The sequence below is a fragment of the Pongo abelii genome, chromosome 16, assembly GCF_028885655.2.
Source record: "Pongo abelii isolate AG06213 chromosome 16, NHGRI_mPonAbe1-v2.0_pri, whole genome shotgun sequence".
In the NCBI taxonomy this organism is placed as follows: domain Eukaryota; kingdom Metazoa; phylum Chordata; class Mammalia; order Primates; family Hominidae; genus Pongo; species Pongo abelii.
The window spans coordinates 35,938,059-35,958,815 of NC_072001.2; the positions used below are offsets into that span (position 1 = coordinate 35,938,059).

At 42.2% G+C, this 20,757-nt stretch overlaps 1 protein-coding gene across 5 annotated transcripts in view; it reads right to left on the reverse strand.

Moving 5' to 3' along the window:
* Positions 1 to 16,734, reverse strand: part of FMN1 (formin 1) — a 434,649-nt gene extending 417,915 nt beyond the window's left edge. For 4 of the 5 annotated variants that reach the window (XM_024232602.3, XM_063716552.1, XM_054532544.2 and 1 more), the window contains exons 1-4: positions 16,348 to 16,734; positions 15,685 to 15,833; positions 14,015 to 14,110; positions 1,983 to 2,047 (exon numbers count right to left, since the gene is read on the reverse strand). The gene's annotated coding sequence lies outside the window, so the exon portion shown is untranslated. The remainder of the gene's footprint in view (positions 1 to 1,982; positions 2,048 to 14,014; positions 14,111 to 15,684; positions 15,834 to 16,347) is intronic. The other variant, XM_063716551.1, reaches the window with a different exon arrangement.
* Positions 16,735 to 20,757: the final 4,023 nt, after the last annotated feature.

Sequence of the window (20,757 nt, forward strand, 5' to 3'; positions counted from 1 at the left end):
TTCACTGTTAGCTTAAATGAGACCCAGGATGCAGTCACCGCTTCACTCCAGCACTTCCAAGGCTTTTCTATCTGCTTTGATCCAAACACTATTTGCACTTAACATATACCACCTGAGGGGGTGCCTTTAATCACTCCGTCCTTGCCTGTGTATAAAGGTAAAACTTTTCAACTTGGGACTGTCTTAGGCTTTTATCTCTCAGTCTCAATGGTTTATGATGTCTCCATATCCTGCTCTCGGTCTCAAGTCTGCTTAGCTACCTCTTTTAGATTGTTTTGTCCAATCCTAACCATACCCGTGAACTTATACTTTTGGTTTCCTTGAGGCCCATGCCTCATATTCTTGAGGGCAAGGGTTTCCCTCCCTCCTTACTCCCAGTACAGCTTTAGGACTATACTGCTCGGTTAAAATCCCAGCTCTTCCGCTTAGCACATTACATAGTTACGTAATCTTTGTGAGCCTTAATTTCTAATCCCTAAAGTTAGTCAATACCTGATAGATACACTGGCATTCAGAATACAGTGACTGGTACATAGCAGGTAATATATAAGTAATTGCTACTATTATGTGCTGCAGAGCCTCATTATCCAAGAATAGAATCCCAATACACCCTGCTTTCTATTGGCAATGAACCTTTTGCAATGTATTGTTCCTATTTGATTAAAGGCTCTCTAAAGGGAAGACTGTCATTGTCACCATCTTTGTATTCCCTGCAGTACATAAAACATGACACATATTCAGTAAATAGTGGATTAAAATGTAATTATCTAAAGACACAAATCCAACCTGCGTCTCTACCTGAAAATCCAAGCATATTATTATTTGTAGCCAGGGATAATGATGATGACAGCTTGATCTTTACTTTCCAATAAACAAAACATTAAAGTAGATAATAAAATCATAATTAGGAACAAAATTGGCTTTCTACCATTAGAACATATATCAAGGAGAGAAAAATATGAAAAGTATAAAAATTCAGTAAGAGAATAAAAGAATAAATTGATACCAAACTTTCCATTAAAAATCAAATTTAAATGGCAGTAGGGAATGTGAAAAGTAAAGAAAAAAAATTTTAATGCTCTCAGATACTAAACAAAGGAAAAAAATGGATCTATGAAATGTTGATCCATCCCTGATAGAAAAATGAAAGGTATGATTTCAATTCTAACATAAACTGAAAAAATATATTTTTGCTCTTCCCTTTGCCTGAACTGCCCCAGAATCTTTATGACTCAATCTGGGGCTACCTTCAGATATCTGCTCAAATGATGCCTCATTAGAAAGGCTTCCTTGGTCACCCAATTTAAAATAGTGCCTACGGCCACCATCACTGTTGAGTCCCTTTCCCTGAGGCATCTGTCTCTATGGAACTTGTCATCTGCCATATTATATTTCTATTGGTTACATTCTGCCTCTCCCCACAGGTATAGAATGTAACTGTCATGAAAAGAGTTTTGTTCACTGCCATGTCCTATGTTTCAGAGATCAACTAGAAAATCATGGGTGATCAATAAAAATCTGTCCATTGAGTGAATCACTTATTAATACAAATATTAACAAATATATACAGAAAGTGTTTAAAATAGTGTCTGGCACATAGTGGGCCTAGTTAGCGATTCATAATAGGAATAGAAATAGCATTCCTTCCTTGATTCTTTTTGATTGATTGGTAACAAAAGTCTTCTGCCTTGAGTGACTAGAAAAAAGTAGGAAGCCTTAGATAAGTAAGGAGTTGGGAGGCAGCTTTGAAATCAGGAGCGGAAATACTTACTTTATTTAGGAGACAACTGGAATTTACTAATCTGCTCTGTAGTACAGCATGGGCAAAGAACAGCTTTAGTGGAATTAACATAACAATGTGGGAGGAAAAACAAAGCGGGAATCAGAACCCTGTGGGTGAAAACATTGCACAGAAGCCCAGGGCCAGAGCGCAGTGTGTCAGTGAACAGAAGCTGCTGCCATGATTTAGTCCACCTTCTTACCTAGATCAGCCTTCGCTTGGGCAGGGTCCAGATGCAGAGATGTGAAAAACGTGATGCCACCAGGCCTGTGTAAAAAAAAAAAAAAAATCAAGGCTCACCTGAAGTAATTTGCACATTAGGTGTGTATGTGTTGCTGTGTTTCTTATATATATTAGGTGGCTAATTTGAAGGGGCTTTCAGAAATTGGGGATCACAATGCTGACCCTTTAAGGTCTTCTGGAGTAAGTCTAGGGAACAGACGATCCTGCCTCTTCCATGAGATAACCCTAATCTCCCACTTAAACTACTGCCTAGCATAGGGTAACCAACCATGCTGGTTTGCCTATGATTGAAGAGTTTCCAGGATGCAGACATTTCAGTGCTGAAACCAGCAAAGTTGCAGGCAAGTCAGTACCAGTTGGCCATCCTGTATCCTTGTAAGCCTGCGTATGCTCATCTACTTAGTGTTCACACTGCAATGAGAACAATCATTTAAAACAAATCTGGCCACATTGTGCCTCAGCTAGTCACACACAGCCAGATCCCTTCAGAGGCTCTCCTGCTGCTTTTTTTTTTTTTTTTTTTTTTCAAGACGGAGTCTCACTCTGGTTGTCCAGACTTAAGTGCAGTGGTGTGATCACGGCTCACTGCAACCTCCGCCTCCAGGGTTTCAGCCATTCATCTGCCTCAGCCTCCTGAGTAGCTGGGATTACAGGCAAGTGCTACCACGCTTAGCTAATTTTGGTACTTTTAGTAAAGACGGGGCTTCACCATGTTGTCCAGGCTTGTCTCGAACTCCCGCCCTCAAGTGATCCATCAGCCTTGGCCTCCCAAAGTGCTGGGATTACAGGCATGAGCCACCATGCCTGGCCTCTCCTGCTCTTAAGACAGATTTTAGCCCTTATCATGGCCTGAAAGGGTCCCTGTGGTCGGGCCCCTATTGATTTTTCCAGCTTAATTTTTGCATCACACCCCAGCCAGTTCCCTTTTGGGTGCTCACGTGAGGCCACTCCCTTCTGCTATAAGGTTTCCTTGCATGATGTTCCTCCTGCATGGAATATGATACCCATCTCTCTTTCACATAGTTTTGCTTCTAAAAATTTTTCAGATCATTTTACTCCTAACCTGTTTTCATATAGTAGCTCCATAACTCACTTTTTCTGAGATGTCTCTCCTGCCTCTTCTGAGCACACAAATCCTCTTCCATGCCCTTTGGGAGCTACAGCCACTGCTATTGGCGCCCACCATATACTCTTGACATGACCTCCACACATCAAAAGCTGCTCGCTGCAAACAGCTGTGACTTTCTGCCCGATGGCTTTTTTACTGCACGTGGAAGCACCTTCCCCAGCACACAGGAATGGTATCAGATGAGATTAGAGCAACAGGTAGGAGTCAGATCAGGGAGACTTTTGGGGCTGTGATACACAGTCCAAATTTTATTCTAAGTTCAATGGAAAGTTATTGGAGAGTTTTGCATTGGGGAGAGACAAGATCTGATTATATTCTTTTCTTTTCTTTTTTCTTTTTTTTTTTTTTTTTTTACACAGAGTTTCACTCTTGTTGCCCAGGCTGGAGTGCAATGGCGTGATCTCAGCTCACTGCAACCTCTGCCTCTCAGGTTAAAGCGATTCTCCTTCCTCAGCCTCCTGAGTAGCTGGGATTACAGATGCCTGCCACCACGCCTGGCTAATTTTTTGTATTTTTAGTAGAGACGGGGTTTCACCATGTTGGCTAGGCTGCTCTCGAACTCCTGACCTCAGGTGATGTACCTGCCTCAGCCTCTCAAAGTGCTGGGATTACAGGCATAAGCCACCATACCCGGCCCGTGATTATATTCTTAAAAGGTCACTCGGACTGCTATATGGAAAATAGATTGTGAAAGGGTAGATCTGGAAGCAGAGAGAAGCCAGTTGGGAGATTAGTGTAGTAGCCAAGATTATTTTTCTAGATGGAATCATTGGAAGTAAAACTGAAAGCATAATAAAAAGTGGCTTTTTGTAACAGCAACAGGAGCCTTCAAGTCTAGAGTCAGCTGCAGAAAGCAACTTACCTGAGAGGTCCTCTGAAGTCTGGCTCATTCAAGTGGGTTCTTAGAAACAGGTGAAAATCTTACTCTTCTCATGCATAAAGCAGGGATAATGAAAAAAGAAGTTTGAGAAACACTGTTCTAGAATCTCAGGCAGGCTGTAGGCTCATTTTTAGGGCCATCCATTGCTCTTAAGCTGGCCTGGAATGGTCCCTGGCCTCCTGGACTAATAGCCCTAAACCTGCCCTATCACCTCACATTTCTTCCGCTCTGTACAGACACTGACTAATTCACCTACTCAGTGGGAAGATGGTCCGGTAAGATAAGATGGTCTATTTTCAAGTCAGCCTCTCTAAACACAGATACTCCTGTTTGGACACCCTCGAGGTATACAAGTGAAGGAAGGAAGTGTTAGGAGTTACATAGGGTAATGCAGATACCATGCATCTCAGCGGGATCTCTCCTTCCAGGTTTCATGCTTCTCTTTCTGCCCAGGCACCATCTACCTCTCACTGGATGAATTCCTATGTGTTCAACAGAGCCCAACCACAAATGTCACCCACCCTGGAAATCCAGGAGGAAAAAAAAAAATTCCTTTTTTTGAGCATCCAAAGCACTCTATAAAAATAGCATTAACAGCTACTATTACTTGAGCACTTGTGGCAGGCATTATGATAAACATTTTGCCTGAATTATTTTATTTAATTTCCCCATTGTTAACCCCTTTTTACAGACAGGAAACTGGGGCTCAGAGCAGCGAAGGGGTTTGCTCAGTGTCAGAAAACTAATAAACGGTAGAATGAAGATTCAATACCAAGCAGCCTCTTCCCCTTTAGACCTTAAATACACTGTCCTATGATTTACACCACTGTATTATAATCAGCAGTTCACGTGCCTCTTTCCTCTATTACTTCCACCATAAATGACCAAGGCCTGCTGTCATGAAAAGAGAATGACTTTTACAACCAAACCCTGTCGTATAACTTTAGGATATTACTTACTGAGACTCAGCTTTCTCATTTATAAAATGGAGAAAATAAATGCCTACCTAATAGGTTGTTGTCAAGATAAAATTAGATAGAACTTTTAATGCACTTACCACAGTAAGTGGCACATAAATGCTCATTCAATTAAACAAGTATTATTTGAGGGCCTGTGGAATGCCAGTCCTTACGATGGACACTGAGGATAGAGAAATACCAAAATGTCTCTCATGGAGCTAACACACGAGAAATTTCATATATGTTGATTGCTCTTACTTCTTGAGGACAGAGACTGTGTGTTACTCAACATCGAATTTCTATAGTTCAATCATGCCTAGCACCGAGCAGACACTCAATAACATTTTAGTGAATTAGTAATAATGGGTTACATAATTTCATAGACCCAAAGTAGTGGGGATTATGAATGACTGTTTCAAATTGGTGGCTTGACATTTATCAAACAGTAGGAAGAATTGAAAGCAAAGTGCAAAAATAGCACACCCAGAGGTTGTATGCACTAAATTCATTTAAGCATAGAGTTACTACTAAATAACTTTCAAAAGATTCTCAGGACAAAATGGAATGTTATAACCTGAATAATATAGAAATAATAACACATCTAATACTCAGGAGGTGGGGAGAAAAGGTGGGGAGGAAGTTTCAAAAGTGTTACTATTTCAAGAAAGAAAGTCAATTGATACTGTCTAAAGAAGACAGTAATTTATAAAAACGGCAATATAATCACAATGACTTTAACTTCATGATTTTTTTTTTGGCCAGAGAAATTTTTAAAAAATATATGTATCTCAAGGATATATCTTGAAATAAGGTAAACTTATTGGTTTGACCATTCTTTTAGTTTCAATTCAGTTTCTTTTTATTGCTTGAAATTCAAGAAAAACTAATGTATTGTTTTTGTTATAAACAGCATCTCTATTCATTTTTATAAAAGCATTTCTACCTAAACATCCATGCAGGTAGATTCACAGAGAGACAGACAGACAGCTGTCTGAAATGATATTACCTAAGGTTAACAATTGGAATGATAGTATTTGAGATTATTTTTAAAATTTATCTTTGTAACGTAATGCCTTATATGAATTCTTGTAATCAACATACATCATTTTTTAAAAAAGTATTTCCTACATTTTCTAAAGAACAAATATGGCAAGATATAGTTAATTCTTCCTGGTAGGAATATAGATCATTGTTATGTTCTTCTTTTCTACATTTCAGAAACGATTTTAAAAAATTTATATCAGACTCTACATCCATGAGTAAATTTCTTCCCTTTTAATTTAGATCATTTTTTTTTTTTTTTCCCTGAGACAGAATCTCACTCCTTCACCCAGGCTGAAATGCAGTGGCACAGTCTCAGCTCACTGCAATCTCCGCCTCCCAGGTTCAAGCAATTCTTGTGCCTCAGCCTCTCAAGCAGCGGGGATTACAGGTGGGCGCCACCACACCCAGCTAATTTTCATATTTTTAGTAGAGATGGGTTTACGCCATGTGGCCAGGCTGGTCTCAAACTCCTGACCTCAAGTGATCTGCCCACCTCGGCCTCCCAAAATGCTGGGATTACAGGTGAGAACCACTGTGCCCAGCTATAATTTAGACCTTTTTTTACTTATGTTGCAAATCGTATCCTTAAAATTACTTGAGAATCCAGTTTACAAAGCAGAAAAGACTGTATTCTTTTGAATGCTCTTTATAAATGTAATCCACTTAAGTAAATAAAGAGCTAATGAATATGCTACGTTATATGTGTGCTTATATTGTTAAAGGTTTTTACATGAAGAGAGATTATGAAAAGCTTCACGCTATCAGACTATGTCTAATGGGGTCATTAAGATCAGGATTTTCAAACTAAGTGGATTTCCTTGTCCTTCTTGTTTAAAGCGTGATTATTGAATGTGAGCATCTGCTTGCTGTGGTAAGTGACAAACTAAAGTAATCCAGTTCTTACCCCCAAGTTAAGAAGAATAATCTAAAATACACAAGAGTTGCATAGTCGTAATGTTTTGGAGGTTGTCAATAAAATACCTGAGCTACCTGTTTAGGTGCCATGGCAATATCTTTTTTCATTTATTTGGGAAAAGTTTGGGAGAAAAGTTGGTACTCCTATTGATTCCTTAAAATAATTCAAGGAATCTATTGTTTCCTGTAGAAATTCAGTATTCTCTGGGTTTTGTATTGTTATATTAATATTACAGAAGGTGTTTTCTATTTGAGTAAAACACTGCCTGTGAAAATTTTAATTACTGTTAATTCCAATTTAGAGCATAGAAAGTAAATTTTTGTTTCCTTTACTTTTTAGAAATGTCTTCTTTCAATGAAAATTTATAGTTATTGTTTTTTTAAATAAAGTAAGAATATTTTTTTTTTTACACATAGTTTCACTCTTGTTGCCCAGGCTGGAGTGCAGTGGCATGATCTTGGCTCACCGCAACCTCTGCCTTCCAGGTTCAAGCGATTCTCCTGCCTCAGCCTCCCAGTTAGCTGGGATTACAGGCATGTGCCACCACACCCAGCTAATTTTGTGTTTTTAGTAAAGACAGGGTTTCACCATGTTGGCCAGGCTGGTCTCGAACTCCTGACCTCAGGTGATCCTCTCACCTCGGCCTCCCAAAGAGCTGGGATTAAAGGCATGAGCCCCTGCGCCTAGTCAAGAAGACTTTTTTATAAATTATATTCATGAAATGCTTTCATGCCTATTGAATTCTATAAAAATGCAGGTTGGAATTTCTAGTCTACAGGTTAATAATAGTCATAGGGAAAATGATGGAATCTTAGATTTCAAGAAAACTTAGACATTATTCATCTCATCCCACCTCCTTCCCAAGGCTGGGCCCTCTCCTTCAATGCAACCTTTGTGAATGGTTCTCCAGTCTCACCTTGAGCTCTTCTATTGCAAAGAGTTCTCTGCCCCAAAAGGAAGGCTCATGGCCTTCCAGACAGCTCTAAATGTAAAAAAAACTCTCCTTTTCTAAGTCAAAATCTATTTCCATTCATTTATTTTCATTGGTGCTTTTTTGTCACTTTCAGAGCTGCAGTGAGTATATCCAACTCCTTTCCTGCCCAGTGGCCCTTTAAACACCTGACCACCAATCATGTTTCCTGAGAGACTTTCTCATGCTGAGTAAACCATCCCAGGCCCTTCAGCAAGCCCTCAAATAGAAGAGTGTTCAGCCTTGAAAATCCTACATATTTCTGACTGTTCTCTAGTTTGTCAACGACCCTGCTACGAAGCAGTGCTGACAGTTTTAAATGTTCCTCAAAAAAAAAAAAAAAAAAGTGAAAGTTTTGCCAGGATCACAAATACAGTTCTTGCAACTGTCACTTTAAATTATTAGAAAAACACATCTTAAATAGCCAGATTCTATCTTACTATCTCTTCACCTATCTTAAGTTTCAGTTTCCTCTTCATCATGTTTTTCTTTCTTTGCAAATTTGAAGACCATTCTTAAGTTTCTCTCGGTTGCGAGCAACTGAAACTGATTTTGGCTACCTCAAGCAAAAAGAGAAGCATATTGAATCTCATGAAATTCATGGGCAGCTTCATAAAATCAGAGAAAGAGTAGAAAGGCCAAGAGTTGGAAGAAGAGAAAGCAGAGGCTTCCAGTGGCCTCTGCATCAGGCTCACAGGTATCTCCCTGGAGCACTTCTCTCACTGTGACTTAACTCCAGTGACTCTTAGTCAATGCAATCCTTCAACCCACAACTCCAGTTTTGGGAAGACATTCCAACTGGCCCACCTTGGATCAGATTTCCAGATCCCTGGTTTAACTAGTCCTGGCCAGGAACAGAGTCATGTCTACAGGGACCCCACACCTATATACTGGGGTCATTCCCAGAGAAAAGAAAGTAGATGTGAACAAGGCAGACATCCCCAATTGCTGTACTTCTAAAAAAAGTAATATTCAGAAACATGGATATTAATCTATGTTTACTTTTATTTCTCCTTGTATTTTCCCCTTTGCTTAACCCCCACTAAGGCAGGTATCAGAATTGGAATTCATTGCATCAGGAGAGGTATGTGGTAAGGAGAAAAAGATAAATAGCCTGTGATTATTCCTAGATTGTCTTTCTCAAAATTCTAAACTCTTAGAACACAGGAAATTTCTTGAAGCATGTAAAAAGGAGTGAGATTTATCGACACAAAGAGTCCTGAAGAACCCTGAAAAAAGAATTATCTCCCCAGGGCTGTTGGGAAAGGAAGGCAAGAGGCTTGTGGATGCTGCAGGAAGGGCACCCAGGCCCAACTTCCTGGCAGTGTCTCCAGAGAGGTCACAAGACCCTAGAGCCCTGTGTGCTATATCTAGGTAAGTAGGAACCATAGGAGATGTCAACAAAAGAATTCTGTGGGTCAAGCTCCAATTGGACACAGCCACAGATGACTACAACTGAGAGAGCTGGGAGAGCAGAATTACTGGGTGCTACAGAGTAACCCGCGCGGTCTGATGCCTCAGTGACCAGAAAGTCCCTCTTCCCATGCCGTGGCACTATGTCAGTCCCCTGGAGCCTTGACACAACTCTGGGGAGTGGTATAATACTGAGAAGGACTGAGGTTAAGTTTTCCGCTTTTCCAGAAAGAAAAGGCTTGAAATAGAAATGAATATGGTTTATAAAAACTAAAGAGATAATTTTCATATTCCTGTCTTTGTAGATGGAGACTCTTATCTGCCAGGCTTGAATGAAAATGACAGGAGCAAAATGAAAATTGAGTAGTTCTGCTTCCTTGCTCTCTGTGAATTTGACCCATCTTTTTCAAGCAGCTGGATTTGTACATCATGCACTGATTGAAATGCTAAAAGCCCTCTTTTTGAAAAGTCGAATTTGGCCGGGCGCGGTGGCTCATGCCTGTAATCCCAGCACTTTGGGAGGCCGAGGCAGGCGGATCACAAGGTCAGGAGTTCAAGACCAGCCTGGCCAATATGGTGAAACCCCGTCTCTACTAAAAATGCAAAAAAAATTAGCCAGGTGTGCTAGCGCACGCCTGTAATCCCAGCTACTCAGGAGGCTGAGGCAGGAGAATTGCTTGAACCCGAGAGGCGGAGGTTGCGGTGAGCCAAGTTCGCACTGCTACACTCTAGCCTGGGCGACAGAGGGAGACTTTGTCTCAAAAAAAAGTCGAGTTAGCATTTTTTTCAAATCCTCTTGTTATTCATGACCTTAGTATTCCTGAAGCTGTTGCCCTGGGTCCATGTCATACCTTTCTATATATAGTCTTAGACTATATCTCCCTTTCCTCTCTTCTGTGTGTTTCTTCCTTCTTAGATGTGGTTCAAGCAGAAGCTCCCTACACAACTACTTTGGAGTCTTCAGCTACGTCTCCCTTTTGCTTTATCATTTGCCAAGTTTGTGACTATGATATCAGAATTTTGTTTTTCTTAATAAATTCCGTTAAGTTCCTGAATTTAGCTAATGGTGCTGCAATGTGGCACCTATTGATACATTCTAACAAAAGACGGAAAAAAAAAAAAAAAAAGTCGAGACCTAGAAACTGAGTCTGAGAGTTGACTGCCTTCATTTTCGTAGGCTGCAGGGCTGTTACTTCCTAAAGAGAAGTTGAGTGATGTAATGAACAAAGCCCAGGGAGTCAGGTGACCTGGATCTATTCTTGGCTGTGCAACTGACCGTGTGTGACCTTGGGCAAGTCACTTTTAATCTCCCATCTCAGTTTTCTCCACTGTATAACTAGAAAAATATCTTGTCACTTAACTAGAGAAAATTTGGGCTTAAGAGTTGCTGTTGCTTGCTGCTTGAAAAAACATTAAGGTTATTTTTTTTTTCAACCTACCACAGTTTTCCTTAAGATGGTGTGGTATCATGGAGTTTCAGTTCTTCAAATATCACAAAAATTAGAATTAAATTATGTTTTCGGAGCTTAAAATTAGGACCAGCTGAAAATAAATCAGAGAGTGATCTTAACACAAGGCCGGTACCTCCATTATGTGTGATATGCTTTTTTCATATTTACTTGGGGTTGGATGGGTAGGAAAGAGGGAAAGCCCGGCTAGTCTCCTGTAAGTAGAAGGTAGAGGATGCTACAATAGAAATAGAAATAAAGAGAGATGGGGACATTGGCAAACAAGGACAGGACTGATGCCAATTCTGTAGATGAAATCCATTTCCTGCAGAACTGTGGGCTTTTAAAAAATTATTTGCAAAGCTCTCCAAATATGGGCTAGGCTTAGAAAATTTTCTAAAGTGGCTGCCTTCATCTAAAAAGAGAAAGGAGAATAATTTTAATGCCTAAAAAAGCAACTCTTGCTTTTCACTATATTCATACCCAGCATACTGAACTTTATTTATGGTTTATCCTGCTTTGTAAGTTTAAAACATGATAAAGCCAGGAATGTTCTCTGTGGCTTAGGCTTACTAGAGCACAGACAGAAAACAGAATGCAAGCCTAGCAGGTATATACTATCCAGATTCCATTGAGAGCCGGCCCCTTAAGCAAACACATTAACCTCTATGATCCTTGGTTTCCTCATCTGCAGGAGAGGTACAGAATCATTTACCTACTTCACAGAGGAACCAGCAGATTACATAACCAAAGAAAGGAATTTAAGTCTTCCGTATTAAGCCAAGGATTGACACAGAGAAAACATACAACTCATGCTCACTTGAGTCTTGCCCTTGGAATAGACTTTGAGGACATTTTTCTCAGAATGGAACATCAAGTTACATGGACTCCATGGTGTAACGGTGAGAAATCAGCTTTATTAGTACGCACAGGGCTGAGACCATAGGGATGTGCTTTCGGTCAGTGAAGAGATCAAAGCAGCAATGCACACTTTGAAAATGGTAACCAAGATTTTACTCACTGCCTCTTGGGGACTGAACACATTTAAACATAACAATGTTTGCTCAGTTGTAATTCTCACAGAGGAGGAAGACCATTAAACACTATGACAGCAATTCTTCCCAAATACTTTCTCCATTCTGGCTCAGCAACCCTTACAATAGCAAAGAGCAAAAACACCTGCTCTTTAATACTTAGAAGTATTATCTTCTCTACTGAGAAGAGACTGAAAAGAGTTCTTGAAACTCTAAAGAAGAGATTTTAGAGAACATGAGACAGTGCTACAGTCACCTGTGTGCTGCTCAAAAGATGGCATTCATTCAATTTCATTTGAATTTCATTTGTGCAAATATTAAGGTTTTGGAAACCATGAGGTTTCCCAAAGTTACTATGGTGAGTGAATCACCAGGGCTTCCCCTAATAAGTAGACAGTTCTCTTTCTCTTTGAAAGGTCCATATTTTTCCTTATGTTTCACGGAAGACATCATTGGAGAAAGCACCTAGGCCTAGATGAATGTGGATAGATACTCGCATGGGGGAAAAATGGAAAAACAGGGCAACTATGGCTAAAGGAGTGTTTAACAACAAGCACTGCTGTCTGACGCATTTCTAGACCACTAGTCTTCAGATCATATCATGTTCTCTGAGCTTCTTTAAAAAAAACATGAACTAGAGCACTCACACTGGAAGGCCTGTGGCAGGGGTGTGAGTACTAGTATCCTGGCAGCTGCATCATAATGGTTCCTCCTGCCCCACTTTTACAGCCTTGTCTATCCCCTCAGTCAGCATTCTGGCGGTCCCTGCTACTTCTCCATTAATGCCCAGATCCTGATGACTAACATGAACGTTAAAAAGTCCTGGCTGGCCGGGCGCGGTGGCTCACGCCTGTAATCCCAGCACTTTGGAAGGCCGAGGCAGGCAGATCACAAGGTCAGGAGATCGAGACCATCCTGGCTAACATGGTGAAACCCCGTCTCTACTAAAAATACAAAAAATTAGCCGGGCGTGGTGGCGGACGCCTGTAGTCCCAGCTACTCAGGAGGCTGAGGCAGGAGAATGGTGTGAACCTGGGAGGTGGAGCTTGCAGTGAGCCAAGAGCACGCCACTGCACTCCAGCCTGGGTGACAGAGCGAGACTCCGTCTCAAAAAAAAAAAAGTCCTGGCTACCTCCAAAATATTTTTCCCAATAGCCTGTCACGTGGAAGACCACAGTAAAAAAGCGTTTCCTTTGAAAGGTGTTCATCATTAGCAGTGACCTATGACACTTTAGAAGGAAGAGATAGGCATAGTTCTAATAAGATGGAACATAAAACAAGTCAGTATCAAGTTAAGGAAATAGGAGGTGTGTGGGTTAAAGAAAAAAAAAACTTAACTAGTAGTCTGCTTCCTAGAGAGATGCATTACAGAGATCGTGGCCATTTCAGGGCGGTGGGGAGGTAAGGATGTCCACAAGGAGGACCAACTCTCCTCTCTCCCTCATCCTCAAACATGCACTAAGGCAGTATTTGCTGAAAGCGTAGATAAACACAGAAATCCAGGTTACTCTGGGAGATTGTTTACTTTTAGCCAGGGAACTTGAGAAACGTAAGTGAGAGGGAATGCTCCATTTCTCACACCCTTGCTTTTATGCACTGACAAGGTAAAGAGGTTTGTTTCCTTCTTTACATCTCCCAGCTTTAGTAATTACTATTTTACAGAGCATGGGGTTGATGCTTTGTCAGCATTTCAGCACAGACACTAAATACACAGATGCTTCAGTTCCTCACAAGGCCAGCCTGTTGGTGCAAGCTTATATTTGCTGCAGGAGAATACAATTGCCATGGTTTAGCATCTCTGCAAGATCAGGCAAATCAGATTAACAGCTGTAATTCTGTCAACACAGGCTGGGACCTGTTGAGAATTAAGCTGATATTTAAGACAGAGACTATGTACATCTAAAAATAATAGCTACTATTAAAACCAGGTCCCAACAAGAGATTATGAATAGCCCCTAAACATGGTCATACTACTAACAGTAGCATCACAGCAAGATATGAAATATCCATTCAGAATTTTTACACTGATACAAATAAAGTTTTAATAAGAAAACCATTAAAGGCAAGATCATCTAAAACACACCACAGTCTTGGGATGGTGTGCATGAATCCAAAACTTTAACATAAAACTAGACTTTGAGGCATGGTATATGAGATAGGAGAGAAGCATTTCTCAATTTTCTATCAAGGATATTTACCATCATCACATCAAGTTCCAGTCTGTCCCCATTCCTCTTCCTCTGGGAACAGCTCCACCAATTTTATGTCTGGGAACAGCTCCACCAATTTTATGTCTGGAAAGGGAGGATGACCAGGATATGAGACCTACCCTTAGACAATCATAGGTCCTATGGGACCCCATTCCCTTGGCCAAAGCATTTAGTGTAGGCAGGGTTAAGCCTGTGACAAAGGCTTCATCAATCACAGTCAGTGCATTGAACACTCAGTGAGAAAGAAGCAGTCTAGGATAGGGCCAGAGGCCTGGAAATCTTCTCTAAAGCTGTATCTTTAACGTATCTCAACTAAGAATCTGCTAAGTACTTGTGAAGGCTGGTGAGAGAAATGTCTGTCCAAACACAGGTGGCTTCAATAGTGGCACCCCTCTAAGATGTAGTGCTATAAGGAACCTGAAGACTACCATACCCCATTTGCATCAACTCTGACACTTAAAAAGGATAAAGACAATGGAAAAAAATACACAATTTTTAGGAACAGAGACCAGCCTTTATTATCCTTCTTGACTAGTATTATTAATAGCAGTTACTATAAATTCCCCACTTATGTGCCAGAAACTACTGAGTATTTTACCTATATTATCTCATTTAATCCTCACACCTTCTCCTAAGAGACAGGTAGTATTGTCCCTATTTTACAGATGAGAAATTAAAATTAAAGAGGCAAGCAACTTGCAAAAATCACTGAGCTAGTCAGTGGCTGGTCCAGGATTTGAACCTATGTCTGACAGGTTTATGAGTTTAGCCATTACAGTATACTGTCTCGCTACTCTTCTCCATTGTTTCCCTCCATTGAGGCCATTGCTTCTTTGTTCCTGCAATATGTCTAACTATTCATTGGTCCTGCTCCTGGACTGTAACACAGTTGAGAGAAAGGAGACTAGTGTTTAGATACCTGATCAAGAAGACCCGAGACCTCATTGATTCATTGTGGAAGCAACATCTTCCACAATGACAGTTAATCTGGTATGCAATTCTCAGCTTTACTGTTTTCCCTCCCAAAAAAGGGTTAATAAGTCTGTGATCCAAGAGATTTGCAGTAAGCCCTAGAAACAGCTGAGCAACGGCTGTTGAATCCCATTGGTGTGCCTATAAGATGCTACCTGGTGTAGACAACAGAATGTAATTCTCTCTCCCAGGAATTTAGATGCGCCCCCCCACCCCGCCAATACACACACAAGGTGGCATAGCAGATGATGACACATGTCCCATATGCAAACATGAATAGTAAACATGCTTTAGTACAGCGGGAGCTACTGTGGCAGAAAGTCAGGTTGTCTGCTACTCGACCTAGTCTTCTTAAAGGATTGGGTCTGCACATTCGCCTCTCAGTGACTGCAACTCCCCATATATACCACAGGTTCAGGCTCTGCATTCAGCCCATTCAGAGTGTGTGAGTGCTAACATGGAACTCTCCAGGAGACAGCAAGCAGAAATATGGATGATTAAAATAAAGGGTTTTCTTTGGCAATCTCAATTGCAAATGAGGATAAGGAAAATCCTCCCAGCTCACACTCTGCTCCCAGCTATTTGTCCTTGAGTTAAATGAGGGCTTGGCTCTGGCCTCAGGGGGCAAGAGCACTGCTCCTTATTTGGTGGTGGGGGAGGGGGTTGGGGGATCCGCCAGCACTTACATGCCTTTAGAGAATCTGCCTTTACAGAACTTGAAGAGCTCTGATGGAGGAATAGAGATGCTATGATGGTAATGGCCTTGGAGGTGGTGGTAGTGGCAATGCTGATGATGATGATGAAAGAAGAAGAAAACGGTGATGGTAAATGTCACCTACAAACACAAGCAGAAAGCAGCAACAGATACCTTTCTAGTCATTGCCAACCATAGTCAAGAAGCTGCTTCTGTTCCCAATGCAATTCCATCGTGGTGCTCCCCCTCTGCGCTAAACACATCCAGCTTCAAAAAAAAAAAAAAAAAAAAAAAAAAAAAAGCGCTGCATCTCTCCCTCCCCCGCCCTCCCGCCCTCCACCTTTCCTGTGCCAAGCTGGGAATGAGACTGCACTGGCGGGTCAAGGGGGCTGGGACCTGAGAGTTAACAACAGGAGTTCTGTAGTGAGGAGCGTTGGGGATGACCCGGAGGGCCCACCAACGTACTTGGGAGCAGCTTGGTGGGGGAGCTGGAGGAACCGACACAGAAGGGGAGGAAGATAAGCTGGCGGGGTAAATAGACTTGATGCCTCATTCCAAGAACCCTGAAAGCTACGGGGGAAGGCGGAGCAGGCAGCCTTTGGTCGGGAAGAAGAGACGGGCAGATGGGCAGCAGAACAGACAAGACTCTCTTTACCTGACCAGTACTCGGGAGGCTGGTCCCCAGTCCCAGCTATTCGGGAGGCTGAGGCAGGAGGATCGCTTACGGCAACAGCCGTGGCGGCTGCAGCCTCGAAGGATGCTGCACTCCAGTCCAGAGCCAGAGCCCAAAGGGGCAGCTGCGCCGACCTCCACCGAGGCTCCGCCCCACAGGCCGCAGGCCCCGCCTTCCTAGCACGCGCCGGCCTGACGAGCTGTTTGGGGGAGGTGAGCAGTAAACTGATCGGCAGGGCTGAAGACCAGTGGAAACGTGCAGCGGCGCCCGAGGTAGCTGGGGAGGCGGGGCGGGAGGCGGCGGTGCCCAATCAGCAGCCGAGCCGTTGGGCCGGGCTGGGAAGCAGTGCTGTCCTTTGGCGCCGTCTGATCCGGGCTGCGGGATTAAAGGCGGTGGTCGCTAAGCTAGGTCTAAGACGGACAGGCAGAGCGACAACCAGTCTCTCGCTACGTGTCCCCAGCTTCCCTGTTTCCGAGCGCCTCTGAAGGCGCACGCTCTGGACTTGTTCAGATGGGGGAAGGGAACCGGTCTGGAACTCCCCACTATTCCCGAGGTTCCGACGCCTCCAGATCCGGCGAGGCCGTTTCGCTCCAGTCGCCTGGCCCCTGCACCCTCAGCCTAGCCGTTCTTGATCGTAAGTGCTAAAAGGAACAAAGAAGGAGAACTCAAGAATCCACACATAAGCCCAAACCCTGACATGAGCCTTTTCCCCTCGCATCTCCCGCCTACGCTGCCTCCTAGTTGCTTTTTAACCAGAACTGCTGATTGGCGGGTAAGTTACATCGACTAGTTTGAATTAAACGCAAAATAGGTTTAGACTGAGAAATGGGCCGGACCCTTGGCTAGCTGAGAAAGAAAGACTGAGTCCGGATGTCAAGAGGCCTGGGCCTCACGAGGGAGTTTGTCTGCTTATTTGAACACCTCAGAGTTGAAGATCTTGTAACTGCTATTTCTGTGCTGGTGAATCAGTACAGACCTTGATGCCAAGGTACTGTTTTGTCCCCAAGTGTCTAATCATTACTGAAATGAACTACCTTCAAACCTTTCCTAAGAGGATTTGAGTCCTTAATGTCGTTGAGATTTGGAATGTGACTTGAGTGACACTGAGATCTTTTCCAAGTAGGTAGGCAAGAAAAGGCATTGTCTTTAATCTGCTTTTGGATAAATGCAAACTGTATCACCCATTTGGTACTTGAAGATAGAATTTTGTCCTGAATAGATTCTGTTTTCAAATAATAAGTAAATGGGAAAAAAATTTGGTAGGTATCTTTAAGGTGATTTTTTTCACCATTTTGTTTCTAGAAATAATAGTTTATTGGAACTCTCATTTATTTTTAATCACAATATTAGCCAAACACTGATAGGCCCTTTATTTATTTGTTTATTTAACACAGGGTCTCACTCTGTCACCCAGGCTGGGGTGCAGTGGTGCGATCTTGGCTCACTGCGGCCTCAACCCTGTGGGCTAAAGCCATCCTCCCACCTCAGCCTCCAGAGTAGCTGGGACTACAGGCATGCACCACCATGTCTCGCTAATTTTTTAATTTTTTATTTGTAGGGACAGGGTTTCACCATATTGCCCAAGCTGGTCTCAAACTCCTAAGCTCAAGCGATCCTCCCTTCTCAGCCTCCCAAAATGCTGAGATTACAGTTGTGAAGTGCTGTGCCCGGCTCCATAGGCACTTTATATGCATTATCTCCTTCAATCCTCACATCTTCCGCTTGTAAATTCCACTTATAGATAAGAAAACTGAGGTTCCCAAAGTTCAAGTAATTGTCCTTGGGTCACGTTCGTAGTTAGGAGTAGAGTCAATACGAGGTCCGTAAATCTCCTGTCTAAAAATCATCATCATCAGTTAGAAGAATAAGAAGCCTCAGTACAACTCTTAATTCTTTGATGCTTTTTTCTTTTTACCTGAAAATTGTCATAGAGGGATCCAGTTTTCACACTACTGACTTCTTGAAACCACAGCCTCAGAAGCACCTTTAAGAGTGAAGCGTCACCTCTGACATGTGTTAGGAGCAATTGCAAGTCAGCTTTGCTCATAGAAGGGAGCTGTGATTTCCTATTGTTGGGAAGGAAGTAAAATTTTGCAGGGCTTAAGTCAAACTAGGTTTTAATTGATGTAGAAATCTTTTAAAGTCCACCCACAAAATAATATCATGGTCATGTGAGCTGAGTCCTAGAAAGGTAAAAGGATGTTAATCCAAAGTCATATTCCAACATTGTTTCAACAGTGTTCTGAAGAAATTCCTAAATCCTACTCTGACCTTTAATCAAACCTGGAAATATGTACTTGCTCTAAGTGTGGTAGGGGGAGGGAGTAGGAGGTGTTTTAAAGACAAAGGAGAAGAAAAATATTTTCCCAAAGAGGCTATTTATAAAGACAAAATATAAATAAGTTAAAGGTTATAGATCAATACAAAGGTATACACTAATTCTCCTGCCTCAGCCTCCTGAGTAGCTGGGACTACAGGCACACACTACCCCGCCTGGCTATTTTTTGTGTTTTTAATTAGAGACGGGGTTTCACCATGTCGTCCAGGCTGGTCTCGAACTCGTGACCTCAAGCAATCTGCCCTCCTCGGCCTCCCAAAGTGCTGGGATTACAGGCGTGAGCCGCCATGCCCAGCTTGTTAGTGGAGTATTTATGTGATCCTTGCTTAATAAACAGTTACTGGCCAAGAGGATTGCATGGGCCCAGGAGTTTGAGACCAGCCTGGGCAACACAGTGAGACCCCATCTCTACAAAAAATAAATGTTAAAAAATTAGCTGGGTGTGGTGGTACATGCCTGTAGTCCCAGGTACTCGGGAGGCTGAGGCAGGAGGATCACTTAAGCCATCGCACTGCAGCCTGGGTGACAGAGCTAGACTCTGTCTCAAAATAAAAAATGAAAAAATAAACAGCTACTAAGTGCCTAATATATGTTAGTGTACTAGACTCTGGGGATATCCAGTTCAATAAAGCCCATTTCCTCATGGAAATGCACAGCCTAGCTGAGAACACTCAATCTGGACCATACTTGAAGAGATCACTTTATCAACAAAATTACTAATCTTCACAACCACCCAGCAGGGTAGGTGTTATCACCACCTCAAGGCTGAGGAAACTGGGACTAGAGAGGCTAATGATGACTCACTTGAGTTTGCACGTTTAAGAAAAAGTCTTGACCCCAAATCATTCTGACCTGGAGGACCACATTTTCTTTCTTTCTTTTTTTTTTTTTTTTTTTTTTGAGATGGAGTCTCTGTTGCCCAGGCTGGAGTGCAGTGGCGAGGTCTCAGCTCACTGCAACCTCCGCCTCCTGGGTCCAAGCGATTCTCCTGCCTCAGCCTCCTGAGTAGCTGGGATTACAGGTGCCCCACCCAGCTAATTTTTTGTGTTTTTAGTAGAGATGGGGTTTCACCATGTTGGCCAGGCTGGTCTTAAACTCCTGACCCAGTGATCTGCCCACCTTGGCCTCCCAAAGTGCTGGGATTACAAGCGTGAGCACCCGGCCAAGGCCCACATTTTCACAATATACCATACTGCCTTCCTAAGAGAAAAAGCTGTCTCTGATAATCCTTACCGAAATGCATTCCTCTGTGAAACATGTGAAATAGATGATACAATGCCTATGAATTTGAAATTACTAAATTTGGTCAATTTGCTTATCAAAGGGAACCAAGAAAATGGAAATAATGGTCCCTGCCTACCTGGGGCTTAAGGTACTATTTACACATTCTCGTTTGAAGTCCCCAGGGATAAGTAGGATTTCATGGGATTCCCCATTCATTCCTGTGTTATTATATACATATATTTTAATATATATAATACATATATAATTAATTTTAATGTATATTAATACATATAATTTTCATTCAATGTTCCTGGCTCATAACTCCCATAGCCATTGTTGGTCTTTTTTTATAATGCTGTGTGTGTTAGGCCTCAGGGCCAGGCCTCAGGAAACAGAATCTCTCTGCTGCCCTCTCCTTATCTGCCCCAAGGCAGGACTCTAATCTTCTCCATCTTTCTGATTGTGGGTCTTAAGAACCTCCCCACAGAGAATCCCACCCTATACACTGGGGGAAGGAATGGTGACATCATGAAGCGTCCATAAAAACCCAAGAGGATGGGTTTTGGAGAGCTGAACCTGTGGAGGCTGCGAAGAAGGTGAAGAAGAACTCACATGTGCTAGGAGGATGGCACCGCTCAACTCCTGGGGACAGAAGCTCCTACGCTTGGGACCCTTGCAGACCACACTCTATATATTTCTTCATCCGGCTGTTTATTTGTATTCTTTAAAATATCCTTCTTAATAAACCGGGAAGTGTGTTTCTGAGTTCTGTGAGCTGTTCTAGCAAATTAATCAAACCCAAAGAGGGAGTCGTGGGAACCCCAGCTTGA